At 46.6% G+C, this 21,918-nt stretch overlaps 1 non-coding gene and 1 pseudogene across 1 annotated transcript; one reads left to right on the top strand and one right to left on the bottom strand.

The window, feature by feature from the left end:
* Positions 1 to 6,849: 6,849 nt before the first annotated feature.
* LOC126990868 (cancer-related nucleoside-triphosphatase homolog) lies at positions 6,850 to 14,862 on the bottom strand (annotated as a pseudogene).
* LOC126990881 (U2 spliceosomal RNA) lies at positions 8,246 to 8,436 on the top strand. The gene has a single exon (XR_007744886.1). It is a non-coding gene; the product is annotated as a U2 spliceosomal RNA (small nuclear RNA).
* Positions 14,863 to 21,918: the final 7,056 nt, after the last annotated feature.

Consider the following 21,918-nt stretch of genomic DNA (forward strand, 5'->3'; position numbering starts at 1 on the left):
CCTCCTTACTCAACAGGCCCAGGGTGGTGGGCGGGCGGGTCGGAGGGCAGCAACAACGCCTACCCCGAACTGCCCTCTACCACCTCCACCACCTCCCCACCTCTCCCGGCCCACTTCCACCCGGTCCACCTCCTCAAATCCATCCTCTTCTTCAATTTCCTCAGCAGGCAGCTCAGGATGGATGCCAAGGCTCCCACCCCCAACTGCCCCTCCTCCACCGCCTCCATCACCTCCCTCCGATCCACGTCCCCAAACTCATCCTCGCCTTCACTCTCCTCCTCACCCCGAGGGTGGTTGACGGGCGGGTCAAGAGGGGGGACTAGGGCCCCCACCCTGAACTGCCAACCCACTGCCTCCACCACCACAACCACCTCCCTCAGTTCCACTTCTTCAAAGTCATCCTCTTCACCCACAGGGTCAAGATCAAGACCAGGGTCATCGTCAGGGTTGTCATCATCAGAGTTGTCATCGCCAGGGTTGTCATCGCCAGGGTTGTCATCGCCAGGGTTGTCATCGTCAGGGTTGTCATCGCCAGGGTTGTCATCGCCAGGGTTGTCATCGCCAGGGTTGTCATCGCCAGGGTTGTCATCGTCAGGGTTGTCATCGCCAGGGTTGTTCTCGCCAGGGTTGTCATCGCCAGGGTTGTCATCGCCAGGGTTGTCATCGTCAGGGTTGTCATCGCCAGGGTTGTCATCGTTAGGGTTGTCTTTGTCGGGGGCGCTGGGCCCCGAGATGAAGCTCGCTAGGGTAGCGAGCAGCAACCCTTGCAAGACCCACCACCAGTAGGCGAGGGTGTCCAGGGCATCGGGGGTGTCCAGGGTCAGTCCGTGCAGCAGGGGCTGTGCCTGCAGGTCGTTAAGCACGCGGAGGGCGCCTCGCGCGAGATCGTCACTATAGGTGACGTGAATGGCGAGCCACGCCCTGCGCAGGGAATCATGTCCGTGCGTCAGGAGGAGGACGAGCACGGAGCACAGCGCGACAATGCCCCGCAGGAGGTCACTCTGGCCCTGCTGGTGGTAGGCGTAGGCCAGGGTGGCCACGTGGCCGGCCAGCAGCAGGAGCAGCAGCAGGCCGGCCACGCACTTGTACGCGCAACGCATAACAGCCTTTCGTAGGCGTTGGCAAGGCGTTGATAAACGCGACTTTATTCCTTCGGTCGTTCCGTGTTTGGAGTTATTGTACCTCTGCTGATACTCTTCACCCTCAGTGCCAAGATCACTGTCAGGGTCATCGTCAGGGTTGTCGTCGTCGGGGCTGTAGTCATCAGGGGCGCTCGGCCCCGAGATGAAGCTCGCCAGGGTAGCGAGCAGCAGCCCCTGTAGGACCCACCAACAGTAGGCGAGGGTGTGCAGGGCGTCGGGGGGCCTAGGCCCAGGGCGTGCAGCAGGGGCTGTGCCTGCAGGTCGTATAGCACAGCGAGGGCCTCTCGCACGAGGTCGTCACTATAGGTGACGTGAACGGTGAGCCACGCCCACCGCATTAAGGAACTCCCGGATGGCCGGAGGAGGGCGAGGGGTGGCACGGCGAGCACGGAGCACAGCGCGGCAATGCCCCGCAGGAGGTCACTCTGGCCTTGCTGGTGGTAGGCGTAGGCCAGGGTGGCCACGTGGCCGGCCAGCAGCAGGAGCAGCAGCAGGCCGGCCACACGTGTACGGGCGGCGCATAATAGCCTTGCATAGGCGTTGGCAAGGCGTTGATAAGCGCGACATAATGACTTCCATGGCTCCGTGTTTGTTGTTATCGTGTTTCTGAAGGAACACTTCACTTTGTGAGTTATCTTCGAGAGGTAATTCAACCGTTACGTGCATGTTGCTGTTAATGCACCTCTGCTGTCCATCCTCCACCGCCACCACCACCTCCCTCACTTCCACTTCTTCAAAGTCACCCACAGGGCGAGGATCACGGTCAGGGTCATCGCCAGGGTTGTCATCGTCAGGGTTGTCATCGCCAGGGTTGTCATCGTTAGGGTTGTCTTTGTCGGGGGCGCTGGGCCGAGATGAAGCTCGCTAGGGTGGCGAGCAGCAACCCTTGCAGGACCCACCACCAGTAGGCGAGGGTGTCCAGGGCATCGGGGGTGTCCAGGCCCAGTCCGTGCAGCAGGGGCTGTGCCTGCAGGTCGTTTAGCACGCGGAGGGCGCCTCGCGCGAGATCGTCACTATAGGTGACGTGAACGGCGAGCCACGCCCTGCGCAGGGAATCATGTCCGTGCGTCAGGAGGAGGACGAGCACGGAGCACAGCGCGACAATGCCCCGCAGGAGGTCACTCTGGCCCTGCTGATGGTAGGCGTAGGCCAGGGTGGCCACGTGGCCGGCCAGCAGCAGGAGCAGCAGCAGGCCGGCCACACACTTGTACGCGCAGCGCACGTCCATGTTGCTTTTATTGTGTTTCTCAATGGTTGGTTGAGTCTGTGAGTTCTCTTCGAGGGGTATTTCTACCACTACGTGCATCCTGTATTTATTGTGTTTTTTAGTGTTCGTTTGAGTTTGTGAGTTTTCTTGGAGGTAATTCCACCCTTACTTCCATGCAGCTTTGGTTTTGTTTTTGAGTGTTTGCTTGTTTTTGTGGGTTAGCTGCGTGAGGCAATCCAGGCGTTATGTTCATTTAGCTTTATTGTACTTTCGAATTAAGGTTATCTTGGCTCGGGGGCCAGCCACGGATTTTGATTTCTAGAGATGGGGACACCCTTTTCCCTTTGCTTACCCTATATAGGGTCGAGATTTACCACATCACCTCGGTTTGAGATATTCCGTTTTAGGGACCTTGGAGTTGACATTGCATAGGGCGAAATCTAGAGCTAGTTGCACCTTTCGTAGTGAAGATCGCTACGGGAGCTGATTGGCTGGGTGGAGGGAGGGTGCAGTTGGCTCCGCGAGCTGATTGGCTGGATGGAAGGAGGTCTTATTCTTAAAGGTATCGGCGCCTCGGTTCGCCTGTTTGAAAAGCCTCTCGTTGAAGTGGCTGGGGTTCTCATGGACTGTTCTGTGATGCTGGTGATAGTTGTACACGCCTTCTGCACCCCGAATGGTAAAATCACCCATGACATACCGGTTAACCTTCTCTGTGGCCTTGGGAAACAGTCACAATGGGAGCCGATTCGTTTCAGTAAGAAGTGACCATTTCTCCCTTCAGTAATTTTGTAATCCCACTGTCTTAAAATATTATGCGAAACAGATGAATGAGAATAATAACAGGTGGAGGAGGTTAATAGGAAGGGAAGGAGGAAAATTGGAGATATAAGTGCATGGAAGGAGAGAAGAAGTGGAGGGAAGAAATTGAAAGGGAAGGTTAAAAAGGAAAGCGCAAATGCGAGGAGGAAGAAAACTAAGGAATGGGAAAAAAAGGAAGAGGAAAAAAGTGGAAAAATTAAAGGGAAAATCAATGAAAAAAAAGAATGTAACCACTGCAGTCTACGGTCCCGTGCTGCCACTTTTCACTCGCCCTGTCCACACCCGCGCCAGGCCCCGTGATATCGTGATGTTATGATAACTTATTCTTTGGTGTTCTTCATATCGAGTTGGTCTGTAAGGGCCGCTTTCACAGTCGTTTTGTTTGTTTTGATCGTTACCAATGGAGGCGATCGCCACTATTGTATTTCCACGTAAAACTGGCCGATGGGGTAGTGGCGGCTGCGGGGTTAGCCTAGCATCGCGCCTCACCACACTCTCTCAACACTTCTTGCTTTCTCTGCAGCCGCCACTACCTTATAGGCCAGTTTCACGTGGAAAACTATAGCGTCGATCGCCGCCATTGGTAACGATCAAAACAAACAAAGTGACTGTGAAAGCGGCCTTATAAGCCAGTCGCTTCTCCTAACATAACTTTTGGCCCAAGTACTCGCAGACCAACAAGCAGCGTCCGACGGATTAACTGCAGAACCTTATGTGGTGACGGCAAATTTGACATAAATGAGTGATTAGTCCTTCTTAGTGGCAATCTATAATAAAAAACTCGCAGGCAATGAAACGTAATGCAAGTATTCTCCTGCACGGCGATATAATCAGGATAAAGCTGAGAACGCCACAGGTTTTGCTTGACAGCAGAACACTATAAGCAACGGTGGAAGGGTTTTCACCAAGACCCGTCCTGGTTATTCCGACAGGCCATTCCGAAGCAGGCTCATTTATGGCGGCCACCTGAAGCTCATTGATCATAACCTTGCTCTTGCTCTTGCTGTACAGGTGACCCGTTGTAGTCAGGCCTTCATATCGGCACAACCTGTAAAAATAGAATCAAAACAAGCCGTATATATCCATTAAAAATCTTCCTATTCCCTATTTCTTGCATACCACATCTTTTCCAGAAAACTCCTCATGGCTTCTATAATTCTATCATTTGCTTCAGCACTCAGTCCCAGAAACAGCAACATCCATTCCCTCTATGTTCTTGCAATCCTCCCATTCGCCTTCCATCCCATCTAAATGAGAGAGAGAGAGAGAGAGAACTTAACCTAGCCTAACCACACCCCCAGTCGCCTACACCACCCGCGACGTGCCGTACTGCTGGAACACGGCCCTCCAGGTGGTCACGGCGCCTGACCTAATGCTGTCCTAGTTTGACCTGATTGCCACGCCCTCAGGCTTCGAAAACACTACGCAACGGACTGGTGAGTGTGTGTGTGTGTGTGTGTGTGTGTGTGTGTGTGTGTGTGTGTGTACTTCATTCTCTCAACCCCCGACGTCCCTCCCCTATCAAGTCTCACCCCACACCTTTAATACACACACACACACACACACACACACACACACACACACAATCTTTACGTATATGGTAACTAAAAAACGCACACAGCCTCAAAATATACGCACACAGCCTCAAAATATACGCACACAGCCTCAAAATATACGCACACAGCCTCAAATTATACGCACACAGCCTCAAAATATACGCACACAGCCTCAAAATATACGCACACAGCCTCAAAATATACGCACACAGCTTCGATCAAAATATACGCACACAGCCTCGATCAAAATACACGCACACAGCCTCGATCAAAATATACGCACACAGCCTCAAAATATACGCACACAGCCTCGATCAAAATATACGCACACAGCCTCGATCAAAATATACGCACACAGCCTCGATCAAAATATACGCACACAGCCTCGATCTAAATATACGCACACAGCCTCAAAATATACGCACACAGCCTCGATCAAAATATACGCACACAGCCTCGATCAAAATATACGCACACAGCCTCGATCAAAATATACGCACACAGCCTCGATCAAAATATACGCACACAGCCTCGATCAAAATATACGCACACAGCCTCGATCAAAATACACGCACACAGCCTCGATCAAAATATACGCACACTGCCTCAAAATATACGCACACAGCCTCAAATGGTATTACTCTAGTCTGTTCCCAGTCTCCCAGCGGTAGGTATTTCTCACACTTCAACTATTCCCTCCCTCTGATCGCTCCGTCCATCAAGTCTCTATGCCTCTCCTTTCCTCACACCGCCAATCCTCTCTCTCCGATAACCTCATTCGTTCCCTCATTCCACCATCACGCTCCTCTCTATCCTTCTCCTTTCCTCCTGTCATGTTAATTCTTACCTAATACCTTTGAATCTCACAATCCACTCAACTCGACTCCTTTTGATCGTCTACTGCGTCCCATGTCACTCCCTTACGAGGGGCTATTACACTGGGCAAATTTTCCGTGGATCTTCAGTCAAACCACGATTTCCGCTGGCGTGGTTCTCATATTTCCGTGGTTTTCTGACGTGTCCACGATCTTCCAAAGCTACGGTAGAGTTCCTTGAAGGACGACGGTATTACTCACCATCATCAGCAGCAGCAATAACAAGAAACAAATGAGAACCACGCCACCGGAAATCGTGGTTTGACTGAAGATCCACGGAAAATTAGGAGACAGACAAAAGATGAATGGAAGGAGGAGAGAAAGTGGTGTGAAGGAGGGAAGGAGGATCAAGATTACGAGACAGACAAAAGATGGATGGAAGGAGGAGAGGAAGTGGTGTGAAGGAGGGAAGGAGGGAAGGAGGATCAAGATTAAGAGACAGATGACAAAAGGAGAGAAAAGTTGGTCGGAAGGAGGAAAATGAAAACGGACAGGAGGAAAGGAACATCAAGGGGGCGAGAAAAGTCTAAGCAGGAACATCAACAGAGCGGTGGTAGAAGGCTGAGGGATGCCCGCCGCCGCCGCTGTGAGAGAGAGGGACAGTGAGGGCCGTGCCGATATCAGGCGTCACTCAGGGCTTAGGAAAGGTAATGCGGGTATTAATCTTCCCTCCCTTCCCTTCTCCCTGGCCCTCCACTCCATCCATTCCCTTCTTTCCTTCACTCAGTTCTTTTCCCCTGCCGTCCCTTCCTTTCCGTTTATTTTCTTCCGCTCTCCTTACCTTTTTCTTTGCTATTAGGTTTGTCAAAAGAAAGGTCAAGTAATTTTTCATACAAGGTCATGAAGGAAAAGTTGCCGCCCCCAATCATTGCTTTTCTGCCAGTTAGCAAAGAGAAAAATTATAGCAATCGTGAGGTCTTGTTCTTGTTCTTTTTTTTGTTCTTTTTCAATTTTTTTTTCTTTGTGGTCTTTTTTTTTTCTTTTCTTCCTTTATTCTATTTCTTAACCTCCTTCTTCTTCTCCTTCTTCTTCCTCTTCATTTACCATCTCCACATTTTTCAAACCATTTTTCAAACCATTTTTCAAACCCGGCACTAAACATTCTCTCTCTCTCTCTCTCTCTCTCTCTCTCTCTCTCTCTCTCTCTCTCTCTCTCTCTCTCTCTCTCTCTCTCTCTCTCTCTCTCTGTCACCCACACCAACACACACACACACAAACACATAGTTGAGTGGATTTCACTAAACAAGAAGCAGGCACATGTGTTTTTATTAAAGCTCAGCAAACATCACTTCTTCATAGAGGTTCTTAGGTCCTGTTGTTGGCATCAGCAAACATCACTTCTTTGTAAAGGTTCTTAGGTCCTATAGTTGACATCAGCAAACATCACTTCTTCATAGAGGTTCTTAGGCAGTGTAGTCAGTGTCAGCAAACATTACTTCTTTGTAGAGGTTCTTAGGTCTTATAGTTGACATCAGCAAACATCACTTCTCTGTAGAGGTTCTTAGGTCCTGTAGATGGTGTCAGCAAACATTATTTCTCGAGAGAGGTTCTTAACGTGCTAATAATCTTCTCCAGGACAGCCGGGTCGTCCCTGTTGGCTCTGGTCAGCTGTGGAAGAGGAAGGAACACATGGAAGTCTTGGGAAAGTACAAAGCACATCTCCACCCTGTACAAAATTTCCTACAGGTTTGTCAGACAGAAGGGAAAGTAGGAACACATCCCATCCATACAATTTTTCTTCCGGTCCATCAAGGGAAAAGTACAGCCATGGACAGACACAGAGAGACAGACAGACAAACAGAGAGAATCAAACTACAGAAGAGAGAAAGAACATGAAATGGAGAGAAGGAAAAAAATCAAGGAGAGAGAGAGAGAGAGAGAGAGAGAGAGAGTCCCAATTACAGTTTTCCTATAGGTTTGTCAAGAGAAAGGAGGTCAAGTAATTTCTCATACAAGGTCATGAAAGAAAAATTGCCACCCCCAGTCATAGTTTTTCTGGCAGTTAGCAAAGAGAAAAATCATAGTAATCATGAGGTCTTGTTCTTGTTCTTTCCTTAATTCTTTTCTTCTTTTCCTCTTCTCCACCTCCTTCTTCTACTTCTTGTTCCTGTTCTTCTTCTTAGTCTTATTCTTGTTCTTGATATTATTTTTTTCTTTTCTTCTTCTTGTTTCTTCTTCTTCATCCACTTCTTTTTCATCTACCTCTTCTTCTTCTTCTACTTCTTCTTCTTTTACCATCGCCACATTTCTCAAACTACATCGTACGTCAATGATTTCTGCGCCAGAGTCCGCTCATCGAGATTTGCTGCACAACTTCATATTTGCCTCCCATACCATCATTAAAACACAGGAGGCATTAATCGTGTGTCTGGTAGTGACGTACATCTTTTCTCCACTCACTGGTGGTAGGGAGGAGGTCTCCTTCCTCCGTCCCTCTAAAGGGGGTTGAGTTTGTATTGCCTTGAACAATTTAGCCTAAAATTTTACCTACATCCTTGTGTTTCCGCCCATTTTGGCTGGACTACGTAATGAATGGAGAACATAGAGGAGGCAAAACAATGCCAGCAATCACTGATCTTTACATTGCCGTGCACAGTAATAAGGAAATTTGCAAGCTTAATGACTGAAGCTTAGAACAGTGAGCACCTTGATCCACTGATTTAAGGCTAAGATCAAAGTGTAGTATCTGTTCTTATCAGCTTAATATCTGATACAATCCCCATGTGGGATCTATGATATTAATCTGATTTTTGGACTATGGCGAAGTGCTAGGGGCTTGCTCCACCTTGCTTGGTCACACTCCTTAAGGAACAACCAGGGAAACCAAAACATTTTTTCATAAAAGCAGGAACGTCTTTAGACGATAGCTTGACGTCACTCCTCGCCTTAGAGCCAGGAATTTGAAAGAATGAACCCACACTCTTCTTGGTGATGTGTCGCTGCGTACAGTGCAAGAAACTTTGCAACATGACCTTGGCTGCAGGTCTTACTGCGTGCAGAAGAAGTCACTAATAAATGACCTCCAAAGGAAGAAGAGGCTTCATTTTGGCCAGCAATGTAAAGATCAGTGATTGCTGGTAGTGCTTTGCCTCCTCTATGTTCTCCATCCATTATGTAATCCAGCAAAATGGGCAGAAACACAAGAATGTAGGTGAAGTTTCAGGCTAAATTGTTCAAGGCAATATAAACTGTCAACCCCCACAGGAGGAACGGGAGAGATTTAGACCCTCCTTCCCTCACACCAGTCAGTGGAGAAAAAGATGTGCGTCACTCTCAGACACATGATTAGTGCCTCCTGTGTGTTAATGATGGTATGGGCGGCAAATATGAAGTTATGCGGCAAATCTCGATGCGCGAACTTTGCTGCAGAAATCACCCGTGCACGCTGTACATCCACCACCACATATACTCATCCACTACATCACTTCTCCAACCCACCACCCACCCACCCCTACCCACTCCTCCCTTCCCCAAGCCTTACATTGACCACCATGAACGTTGGGCTGCTCCTGATCTCCTCCACCAGGGCTATGGGCTTGCCCTTGGCGACGGGGATGGTGGCCAGGAGGGTTGAGGAGGGGTCGGCGATGGCCTGCCTCACGCCCCTCACAAAGCCGGTGCTAAACATCTCCATCTTCCCTATTTCATCCAGCACCAGGACGGAGGGACTTGCTCTCTGGGGGATGCATAATGTAGGGTTAGCAAGATAGGGGATTTGAGGTGGAATTACAGTGGATGAGATGGGAAGGGAAGGGATGGGATGAGAAAGGATGGGAAGGAAATGGAAGGGGATGGGATGAGAAAGAATGGGAAGGAAAGTGATGGGATGAAAAGGGAAGGGAAGGGATGAGAAAGGATGGGAAGAAAAGGGAAGGGATGAGAAAGGATGGGAAGAAAAGGGAAAGGGATGGGATGAGAAAGGATGGGAAGGAAAGGGATGGGATGAAAAAAGAAGAAGGAGCATGGAAGGGCATGAAAAGGGATGGGGAGGGATGAGAAAGGATGGAAAGGGAAGGAAGGGAAGGGAAGGGAAGGGATGAGAAAGGATGGGAAGAAAAAAGGAAGGGATGAGAAAGGATGGGAAGAAAAAGGAAGGGGATGGGATGATAAAGGATGGAAAGGAAAGGGAAGGAAGGGAAGGGAAGGGAAGGGATGAAAAAGGAAGAAGGAGCATGGAAGGGCATGAAAAGGGAAGGGGAGGGAAGGGAAGGGATGGGATGGGATGGGATGAAAAGGGAAGGGATGGGATGGAAAAGGAAGGGAAAGGAAGGGAAGGGAAGGGATGAAAAAGGAAGGGAAGGAAAGAGATGGGATGGGTTGAAAAGGGAAGGGAAGGGAAGGGATGGGAAGGAAAGGGAAGGGATGAAAAGGGAAGGGAAGGGAAGGGATGAAAAAGGAAGGGAAGGGATGGAAAAGGAAGGGAAAGGAAGGGAAGGGAAGGGATGAAAAAGGAAGGGAAGGGAAGGGATGGGATGGGATGGGATGGGATGGAAAGGGAAGGGAATGGACATGTTCTCTGCAGGATAGAGACTGTTGTTATAGCATGTTAGGGGATGAAGCAGGGACTTACATTGTCTCTTTCCTTTCTATAACTACCAGGATAAAAAATATCTGATTACAATAACAAGGATGAACAGACTTGTTTTCCATTGCAACAACAGGTTAGGCACTCAAAACATGAATACTATATACTCAGCCTCTCCTTGTAGGACAAAAATAACCAGGGAAGAGCATTATCTGATGTAACAAGGTATCTACACCATGACAGCCTGAGATACTTATTTCCTGCAGTCCTGAAATTAATAGCAGTGACCCAGTTAACGCCTTGGATGTGGATTTCCTACAAGAAGACCTCACCAAGCTAAAGGAGTGGAGCAAGAAGTTGCTGCTACAATTCAATGAATTACAATGGATGGGATGGGAAGGGTTGGGATGAGAAAGGATGGGAAGGAAAGGGAAGGGAAGGAAAGGGATGAGATGAAAAGGGAAGGGGAGGGATGAGAAAGGATGGGAAGGAAAGGGAAGGGATCAGAAAGGATGGGAAGAAAAGGGAAGGGGATGGGATGAGAAAGGATGGAAAGGGAAGGGAAGGGATGAAAAAGGAAGAAGGAGCACGGAAGGGCATGAAAAGGGAAGGGAAGGGAAGGGAAGGGAAGGGATGGGATGGGATGGGAAGGGATGGGATGGGAAGGAAAGATAAGGGATCAAAAGGGAAGGGAACGGAAGGGATGAAAAAGGAAGGGAAGGGATGGAAAAGGAAGGGAAAGGAAGGGATATCCAGCATACCAATAACACATGGGAAACACTCCACTATCCACCACAGAGGCAGAGAAAGACCTGGGCCTATACTATGTTACCAGGCTACCAGTGAAAGCCAAATCCGTGCCAATCGCAGCGGACGGGTTATGCTATGTTGAGGTGGAGCACGGTGCTGTTGAAGGGAGCGTACCTGAGTCTGCAGGAGAGGCAGGGCCAGGGACTCGAAGGACGCCACATCAACAGCATAGTTACCAACCCGAGGCTCTCGCCCTCCACTGCCCTCAGCCCTGTCAGAAGTATTGATTTTATTAGGACGTGTTCACCAGTCTGTCTGCTTCATCCCAACCAGTATTCATATAAGGATAAAAACTAAAAATGAGTGTAAGTCAAGATCAGCAAACTTTTTTTCTTGATCTTTGGAAGTGTTCATCTTATTCTTGGGTCAGTATTCAAATAAAAAAAAAAGAGGTGAAAGAATGTAAATGCCACCAAACTCTTGCATGACAAACCAGGACATACTCACAATCCCTCACATCTACCCCTTTTCTGAGCCCCCAGAGGCCAGCATGAACAGCGCCCCAGGTCTGAGCAGTTTTCTTTTCCAGATGACTATGTTCAAATGTGAGGAATGCAAACCAATGAACAAACACACTATGAGGTAGAAGATAAGGTGACGTAGCAACTGTAATACAAAGGGATAACACTGTCCAAGCAGAGAGGAATGCAAGGGAAAGTAATGCTCTGTCAGTAGAAAATAGCCTCTTAACTGCAGACCCCCTACCAGAAGACATCACCAAAGCTACAGAAATGGAACAAAAAGTGGCTGCTACAATTCAATGAAGAAAAAGGTAAAGTCCTGCACCTTGGGAGGGGATATCCAACATACCAGTACCACATGAAACACTCCACTATCAACCACAGAGGCAGAGAAAGGCCTGGGATTATGTTACCAGGCTACCAGTGAAGGCCAAATCCGTGCAAATTGCAGTGAACGGGTTAAATGACTTTAAAATTGGAAGAATCAGCAGAACAATGGAGTTTTTCATGTTAAGCTTCATTGGGTATGTACAGATTTAGGTCCTTTACTGAAGTAGATAACAGTAATCAAGATAAAATAGTCCTGGCGGGATATGCAAGCAATAAGCAGTGCTAGTCTGAACACGGACGCCCTGAGGTGTGTCTGTGGAGGAGCTGAAACATGTTGCAGTAATACCATGGTTTATGAGTGCCTTACTTTACGAGTGTTTTCATTTATCAGCACAAAATATTCACTAGAAATTAAGGATGTACCAATACCGAAATTTTGACCGATACCGATCCCGAGACCCCAATATTTGACCGATACCGATACTGATACCGATACTTGTGCACTGATTTTTTTATATACAACAACTCCAGCAGCTAAATGGCAATATCAAATGTTAAGAAGAAAAAAGACCCACTACTCGTTGTTCCACCATATAAGGGAAGTGTTAACACCCACCCCCATGAGTTTCGACAAGGGGCGAGGGAGGCGCCTCGTAAGGTCTAGTTGACTCAGCTAGGCTAGCTTTATCTTAATTGACATACATTTAGGCAGAAGACTGTGAAGAAATCCCCAGACCCTGGCAGTGTGCCCTGAAGCAGGGCAACTGTCTGACTGACAGGCAGGCAAATGAGGCGAGTGGAGGGGCTCCGCCAATTCCGCGCCGAAGCTAAAAGTACTAAACCTGTATTGTACGCGTCCGCGTTACCAAACGCTATACTGTATACTAAGTATTATATATATTTGTATTCAAAGTAATATGAATCTTATCGTTTAAAGTGATGAAAATTAAATCGTGGAAAATTCCAAACTATGAAGTATCATGTTACTAGATAATTACACTTTTCTAATACTTTTCAACAATTTACAAAATCCAATTTCTGTTGAACAAAATTATGTGTAACAAGTGACAACCGATGTACAAAACTCCTTCAAGTATCGGTAGTATCGGCAGAAAATCAGCCAATACCGATACTCTTAAAATGTGCCGATACCACTGATACTGATACATCGGTACATCCCTACTAAAAATGCCTTGGTTGAAGAGCGATTGCTTGGTGTACGAGCATCCTGTTTGTACAAGTCGAAGGCGTGAGCGATGGTTCCCTTTGTTCACCACAAGCCAAGAGTGCTCAGAGTGGAAAACAGTGCGAATGGGGTCTCAGTCCACGCTGTGCTCCCACAGAGGTAGAACCCACGCGTTTGTGAACACTACGTTTATGGTCTAGTGTGCGATCTTTGTGTTTTCAGCATGACAGTGTGCGTTCATTTCGTTTGCGAGCAAAATTCCGGAACGAATTAAGCTCATAAACCAAGGTATGACTGTATCTTGGAAGGACAAAACTTCTGCAGCATAAACAGAAATGACCTGAGGCCGTATTCTTAAATCCATCAACTCCTCAGTTCACCTGATTGAAAAGCCTCTCGTAGAAGTTGCTGGAGTTTTCGTGGACCGTTTTGTGGTCCCAGTTATAGTTTTACATGACCTCTGCACCATGTACAGGAAAAACACCACCCACGAAAACCCGGTTAATATTCTCTGTGGCCTTGGGAAATGGTCGCAATGGGAACCCGATACAATTAACCCCTTGATTGCGGATTTCCTACAAGAAGACATCACTAAGCTACAGGAACGGAACAAAAAGTGGCTGCTACAATTCAATGAAGAGAAATGTAAAGTTATGCACTTTTGGAGGGGAAATCCAGCATACCAATACCACATGGGAAACACTCCACTATCCACACAGAGGCAGAGAAAGACCTGGGACAATATGTTACCAGGCAACCAGGGAAGGAGAAATTCGTGCCAATCGCAGCGGACGGGTTAAGAATATGGACCCTGCATCTCACCTCTGCCTGGAGAGAACACCGGTGCGGCCACTCAAGGTGACCACATCAAAGCCAACCCTCTTGCCCCCCTGCCGCACCTCCTTGGTATAGAACCGCTACACGCCACCTCAGCCTCCTGCAGTTGACCCACGACCTTCTGGACCAGCGTTGTCTTGCCCACGCCTGCACAATAGGAGAAACATTGCAAGGAAAAGAGGAACCAGGGAGGGGAAATACAGGAACTAAGGAGACAATAAAATAACACTAACAATAACATTAATAGAGGCCATACAAAACAAAGCTGCAGGATGGGCCAGACGTGTTTACAGACACACCACATCAGTCACTTTGCAAACAAGACATACAACTAGACCCATCAGCAACACGAAGACAAATACACAGACAACAAACGGTATATAAAATCACAAACAATTTAGTAGACATAAACAAAGACACTTATTCACACCCGACAACTACACGATCCACTAAAGGCAGCCACAACCTTAAATACCACACTTGCCAGACTAACACAAGTATATTCAAATATTCATTCTTTCCCCGCAGCATCCAAGAGTGGAATTATCTCCCATCTCATGTTGTTAATAGTCCCACTCTTGACACATTTAGGAATAGGACCATCAATCATTATCTCCCTAATCCTGGCCCTTCACCATGTCCCAATACCTTTCCTCATCCTAACCCTTATCCTAATCCTGTCCAGGACCCTTGAATCCCCTGCACAACCCCCGCATATCATGCCACCCGAGAGTGGCCCTCTGCGGGGGCCCTAGAAATTAAATGAAATGAATGACAATGTGACACTCTGGGAAAGTGTCAGGCAGCTTTGAGAGAGAGACCCATAAAACACTGAAAAACGAAGAAGGAGAGAGAGAGAGAGAGAGACTACCTGACCCATAATATTGCGAGAGAGAGACTACCTGACCCCATAATATTGCAGAGAGAGAGAGAGAGAGAGGTATCAATAAACGCGACAGTCGCCTTAACTCCTGCCCTCACCTGGCGGCCCAGTCACTGCCACGTGTCTGCAGGCGGAGGCCATGGCAAGACACTCGAGGTCAGTGTGTGGAGCAGCGGGAAGGTGTGCAGGGCCCCGTTGGTTTGCTATCAAAGTCTTGGTCCTGGACCTGGCCGGTGTTTACATTCTGTCTTGGTCCTGTTCTTGGTTTGCGTCTCTCTCTCTCTCTCTCTCTCTCTCTCTCTCTCTCACTCTCAGCCACAGGCCAGGCGTATCTCAAAATGTAAGTTATTCTGGATGTGATATATGGTGCGCAGGGCAGCCGTACAGGTGCATAAGACGCATATTTGTTGGCTGTTGGGGGGACGGGGGAGCCGGGTGTGCAGGGGAGGGAAGCGAATCACGTGTAATTGTTAAGTGTTGGTGTGTTAATTGTGGTGACAAGTGATTGTGTATTTGTTTTCTGAATGAGTCTATTGTATTGCAGTCTAAAAAGTTAGTCCCTTTCTAAAATCTATTTTGAAGACAGTTTTAGCTTGATTTCAATGAAACAAAAACTAAAAGCCAGATGAATGTTTCTTCATCCGATGTCCGTCGCTGTTATATTTATATGTATATATATATATATATATATATATATATATATATATATATATATATATATATATATATATATATATATATATATATATATATATATATATATATATATATATATATATATATATATATATATATATATATATATATATATATATATATATATATATATATATATGTATGTGTGTGTGTGTGTGTGTGTGTGTGTGTGTGTGTGTGAGCTGTCATTTTGTATTAATATTTTCTTGGTCCAAAAAAGCGAAAAAAAAGTAAAAAAGCTAAAATAGAAAAATCTAACGACGGAGAAACACTGCACATCATAACGTGTCTTAGCCATACAACAAGAGAGTTGTGGGGCCAATAATAACGCCAGAATAACACTCGTAAGTTTTGGAAGGGGCTGTTTGGGGCTGGCGGGGTTGGGGGCTACAATGGGGCTGAATGTCTGAAATTGATCTACATGTTGACAATACTTTATAACATAAAAATCAGAGTGATTCATGCATATCTACTAGAGATATGGCAACACCTACGTTCCTACCCGGACTCTCGCCTTAAGCACATCAAAAACCTGAAAGGGAAACTAAGTATAATATGTGCAATTTTAGACAATTGAAAATTCCGGGAATTCCCGTGATCCCGGGATTAGGGCACACCTGTCAAGTCTTACGTTTTTTACGTAAGTCTTACGTAATTTAGGTGATTTTCAAGTCGTACGGCGTAAGTTGAAAATCTTACGTTTTTTTCTCCGCTTGCGATATGTTTTTTTTTTATTTATTTATTTATTTATTTTTTAACAGAGAGCATTAGTGAGCTTCAGTAGGTTCACTGCAGCTCACTGATGCTCTTTAAACAGTGGTGTTCATACTGTGTCATGTGTTTACATTGTGTTTTCATTCTGCATTTGTTTTGAAACAAATAAATATTGAATGACAAAAAAAAATGGTTTTCTTATGGTTTAATTACCGTTTTATACACAAACTTATGGTCTCTAACGCAAAATCTTATGGCAAGACACCACAGTAGCTTGACAGGTATGTTAGGACTAATTTTATCCCAGAATCCCGGGACAAAGAAAAAGGTCCAAAACGACAATCCCCTCGGCCCCACAGTTCACACGTTTGAATAGTCTCGTAGACGTCCCTGGGATATTCATGGACTATTTTGTGATCCGAGTGATAGTTTTACCCGACTTCTGCACCATGAACGGGAAAAATCACCCCAGAAAACCCGGTTAATCTTCTCCGTGGCCTTGGGAATGGTCGTAACGGGAGCCCGATACGTTTAATAATATGGACTTCAGTGACGAGGTGATGGTGGATGGCTGTTGGGTGTGCTGTGTTATGCCGGCAAATTGATGCTTCGGACATTGATTACATTGATTGAATGTGATTATTATTGATTTATTTGTTTTGTTTTCGATATTTCTTACCTCTGTTGCCGTTGTCTATTTTCGGTGTGCTTGTTTTCATTTGACACGGCAATGAAAGGAAAGATTAAGGAAATAAGTAGAATGGAAAAGGGAAGTAGATAAAGAAAAAAGAAAAAAAAGACTACCTGATTCTAACGTCAAATTGTTTTTTTTCTGATCTCTCTCTCTCTCTCTCTCTCTCTCTCTCTCTCTCTCTCTCTCTCTCTCTCTCTCTCTCTCTCTCTCTCTCTCTCTCTCTCTCTCTCTCTCCTTCCATCTCTTTTTCATCTTTATTTTTTTCGTACATATTCCTCTAATCCTCCTCTTCCTCTCTCTTAAACATCCTCCTCATTCACCTCCTCCTCGCCTTCTCACGATTTTTTTTTACCCACAAAGTATCGCATCGCAGTCTCTCATATAAGACCGCATTCACAGTGTGCCGACTCTGGGCCACGACAACCCAGCGACTTCTATGCCTCCTTCACACTGTGCCGACTCTGCATCCGGCGATCGTTTCTAGACCTCTTTCCGACCATGTGCGACCCTTTCACATCCTAAGTCTATATATACCAAGTCAAGTCACTCTGCTTCAAAACTGCGACCGGTACGTGCAGGAGGCGGTTTTGGGACGGAGCAGCGGGATGACGTCACTTGAAGCCAAAAAAAAAAAATACCCGCCAGTTCAGGGGTGACTAAAGTTGGGGCCGTATGTTCCCTCTGTGCATTCTCGCCTCCTTTCACCGCGCGTTCGGGCAAGCCACTGACGAAAAAATGTCTTTTTATTGTGCTATTGCGTGACTGTAATTCCATTGCTTATATATACAAACGGCGGTGTGGGGTGTGAGGGAGGGTATGTTGAAGTGATTGATTTAAATTAGTCCGCCTTTCTTTGTTTTCTCTAAATCTCTGTTTTTACATTCTCTAGTTTGGCTCCAAGCAGTGTCACTCATAAACCACGCCTCGGCCGTGTCTCCTCCCACAAACCTGCGTATGACTTGACTTTGCGCATATAGACTTAGTTCACATCAACATTATTTTCACACCCAAGACCTCGTGTACCCTGGGTCGCCGAGTTGTCGTGTCCCAGAGTCGGCACAGTGTCCTCCTCGATCCTCCCTCCCCACTCAGGACGATAATCACACTTGCTGCCGTCGGGGATAATAACACTTGAGTAATTTGCTTGTTTCGGAAGTAAAAGTGAGTAGGCGTGGAGATACTTGTTATCGTGGTTGAGTTAATGAGTGAGTGAGTGAATGCGTCAATGAGTATACTGTTGTGCTGGAAGCTTCCCCCGGCGTCCATGGGGCTCTAGAAGGCTCCGGGAAGAGCGAGCAAGGGGGCGGGGAACAAAGCCTCGTCCGCGCCCAGCGGGGCGCGGCCAGGCGCCTGGCGGGAAGTGTTGCCGACTCGCACATACTTTTGCTACATGTTCTTGTATGATCTAAAATATACTGTAACATTCTAGACTGTACTGTTCTCAAAATAACAGGTCAAAATGAAAATTATAAAAAGAAAAAGACTGTCGTACTGAAAACCTCGATCAATCGTAGCTGTTTCTGGCCCTAATATAAGCTACTGGAAAAAAAACATCATTAATTAACGATGTCGATTTTAACAACAATAAGTGAATATCGGGGTGTATATATACGTACGTGACAGTTTTGGGTCAGAGCACGAAAAAATGTGATAATTAATTAACTTAGCTAGAAGAGAAATTGATTGACTGATTGCATTGTGATAGTTTATTGTAAAGAACAAATGTAACAAAAGGACAGAAAGAGGAAATGCAAAAAGGATCTCGAATGTCCAGATCGATCGAGTAGTGAAGGAAAAAGAAAATAGGAAAGCAAAATAAAAGACAATCCATGGGACCAATTATAATTAGGTGTAGTACGTGCAGTTCAGTGTAGGGTGAAATATATGTGTGCACAGTGAATAGTAAAACCAAGGAGGACTCTAAAAAGAAGAAGATCGAAAAAGAAAAAGAAGAAAATACCGAAAAAGAGAAGAAATAGAAGAAAAAGAAGAAGAAAAAAGAAAATACCGAAAAAAAGAAGAAAATACCGAAGAAGAAGAAGAAGAGGTGTTTGTTGACATCGTGACGTCACGTGATGGGCGGCCGCATTTGTGTCCAAGCCTTCTTTCCTTTTCACTAATAACGCCTGAATTACCGGTGACAGGTGAGTAATAGGCGGTGTGGGAGGTTTATGGGGCTGTGTGAGTGTTGGGGGCTGTGTGAGCTTTGGGCAGGTGTTGGGGGCTGTGGGTATGTGTAAATATATTGAGAGTCAGGGCCGGGCACGTGTAGTAGCTTATAGGCAGCCCAAGATCACCTGGTAGTGAGTGCAGCGAATCGAGTAGAGGCACGTGTTATATGTAGTTATATACTGCTATATGTTAGTGACTGTTCCCTGTGTTGGCAGTCAGCGTTTCCAGTTAACTCACCTGCAATGGCAGTGACAGTGTAGTCCCTGTGTGCTCCATTAGTGTTGTCTCCTTCATAACGTCAGGTGTTTGGGCTGTGGGCGTGTGCAGCGAGAGGCTGGCTTTGATGGGTGTCAATATATATTTTTGGGACTGTTGAGGGAAGGGCAGCCCACTAATTTTGAGACACTGACTTTATTTATGGCCTAAATATGATGCTTTTCATTATGGAGACAGTTTTGTAGGTAAAATTCTAGTGTTTGCCCATACTCCCCCAGACCCCACCCATACAAGCCTGGGGACCTGGTGGGAATGCAGGGTTTCGGGTGGGGGACACGAAATCCGTCCCATTCGCGTATTTTTTTAGTGTGTGGGGGGGGGGGGATAAAAACTCCCTAGATCTAGGTAAATTCCCTAAATTTAGGGAGTTTTTCCTCCCACCACCACTAAAATAAGCGTTTGCGACGAATTTAGTGTTTCCCATACGAAAACCATGCACTCGTCGTGAACCCACCAAACGATGCTCACCTCACCATCTGGCGTGGCACCGGCGGCCATTTGTGCTCACATAAACCGCCTCCACCACACTCATGCCCTCTCACTAGTAGGTTGTCACCTCATCGCAAGGTTTCTGTCCTCCAAGTAGAGTCCATGGCACCAAACACAGTGTATCTTCATTGTTTATCACTGACACAAGTAAAACCACCGGCTAGCCGGGATCCATCCAACACCGCGCCTTTAACAATACTGCGGCTTGTGCAGGAAGTGCAGGCTCTCGAACCTCTTGCCCGAGCTGTTCGAACACGTGAATCCTTACTGACCGGATTTTGAATCTGCTTCACGGGCTCGTATTCCCAGTATACAAGGTGGTTGTGGATATTGACTCCGCACCTCCAGAATACGATAATAAGCCTCCATATATCATAGTAAAAAAAAAAAGTACTTAAAAGTAAAGAAGCCGAATTAATCCCCTTCCCCCAACGATCTTTGGGGACCTGTGTGAACTCGGGGTATTTTGGTGGGGGAGCATATTTAAACTACTCCAACCGAACTTTACGACCTGCTCGACCCCCCTGCTAACCAAGGGGGGAGCCCCCCCCTGGACCCCCCCCTCTTAAAGGTGCGTGTTCTAAAAAAAAAATAACCATGCGTGGTGGACCTGGTCTCACATGCATGGGCTAATGGCTAACGAAGCGTACTATCGCTAATATTGTTAGGTATAGGTGCGTGTTCTAAAAAAAAAAATAACCACTCGTGGTGGACCTGGTCTCACATGCGTGGGCTAATAGCTAACTAAGTGTACCATCGCTAACCTAGCGTACCATCAGTAATAGTATTAGGTAAAGGTGCGTGTTCAAAAAAAAAAAAAATAACCACGCGTGGTGGACCTGGTCTCACCTAGCGTATCATTGCTAACAGGATCGTTGGCAACGCTGCTCATATTGCAATGGCGTCGCCATGTAAACACATCGTCCGTATGTATAATATGCCCTTAAGTACAATATGGAGGCGTAATATCGTATTTTCGAGGTGCGGAGTGATTTTCAATAATTACTTTGCGTGGTTTCCGTACGTTGTTAAAAAAACCGGAATGTATGAAATTTCCCTACATCTAAGTAATTGTAAGGAATTTCCCTACATCTAGGGTATTTTTCAACCTCTCATAACTCAAAAACTATGCATTTGCGACGCATTTCATGTTTACCACCGCATTCCCCGAAGTATCAATGGCCCCCTAGCCAATTTTGGTTGCGAGGGGTGAGTATGGCCAAACACTAGAATAATACCGTTTTGTATTCTGGAAATCACTTACTTATTGACTTCTCAATGCCTGAGTTGCACTGCCACCTCGCTGCTCCCACCCGTCATCACTGGCCCACATAGTGGACCACCCCTGCTGCCACATCCCATCCCACGCTGTGTATTTCTCCCAGCCCATTCCATGTGGCGAGTAGATTTAAACTAACCTAATTTAACATAACCTACCTAATGGGGGGGCGCCCCCTTCAACCCCCCCCTGTGTTTTCACATTTTGCATTGTTATATCAAAATTTCGGTAAAATTCTAGTGTTTGCCCATACTCCCCCCTCACCCCCAAAACAAGCTTGGGGACCTGTGTGAATGCTGGGCTTCGGGTGGGGTACATGAAATCTGTCGCAATCGCGTATTTTTTTTGTGGGGGATGGGGGACAAATTCCCAGATCTAGGGAAATTCCCTACATTTAGGGATTTTTCCTCCCACCGCCACAAAAATGAGTGTTTGTGACGAATTTAGTGTTCCCCATATGGAAACCACGCATTCTCACTGGATCCCCAAGCTTATTTTGGGAGAGAAGCGTAGTGAACCCACCAAACGATCCTCACCTTACCAGTCTTGTGTGGCGCTGGAGGCCATCTGCGCCCAAATAAACCACCTACACCACATTCATGCCCTCTCTCTAGCATCGGTGCCAGTAGGTTGTCACCTCATCGCAAGGTTTCTGTCCTGCTGGTAGAGTCTGTGGCACCAAACATGGTGTATCTTCATCGTTTGTCACTGACATAAGCAAAACCACCGGCTAGTCGTGAACCGTCCAACGACGCGCCTTAAACAGTACTGCGGGTTCATCTAGAGCAAGTGCAGGCTCTCAAACCTCCTGCCCGAGCTGTTCGAACACGTGAATCCTGACTGACCACATTTTGAATCTGCTTCACGGGTTCGTGTTCCCAGTATACAAGGTGATTGTGGATATTGACTCCGCGCCTGGAGAATACGATAATACACCTCCATACACCATAGTTAAAAAACAAAATAC

Source organism: Eriocheir sinensis, unplaced genomic scaffold, assembly GCF_024679095.1.
Source record: "Eriocheir sinensis breed Jianghai 21 unplaced genomic scaffold, ASM2467909v1 Scaffold218, whole genome shotgun sequence".
Classification (NCBI taxonomy): domain Eukaryota; kingdom Metazoa; phylum Arthropoda; class Malacostraca; order Decapoda; family Varunidae; genus Eriocheir; species Eriocheir sinensis.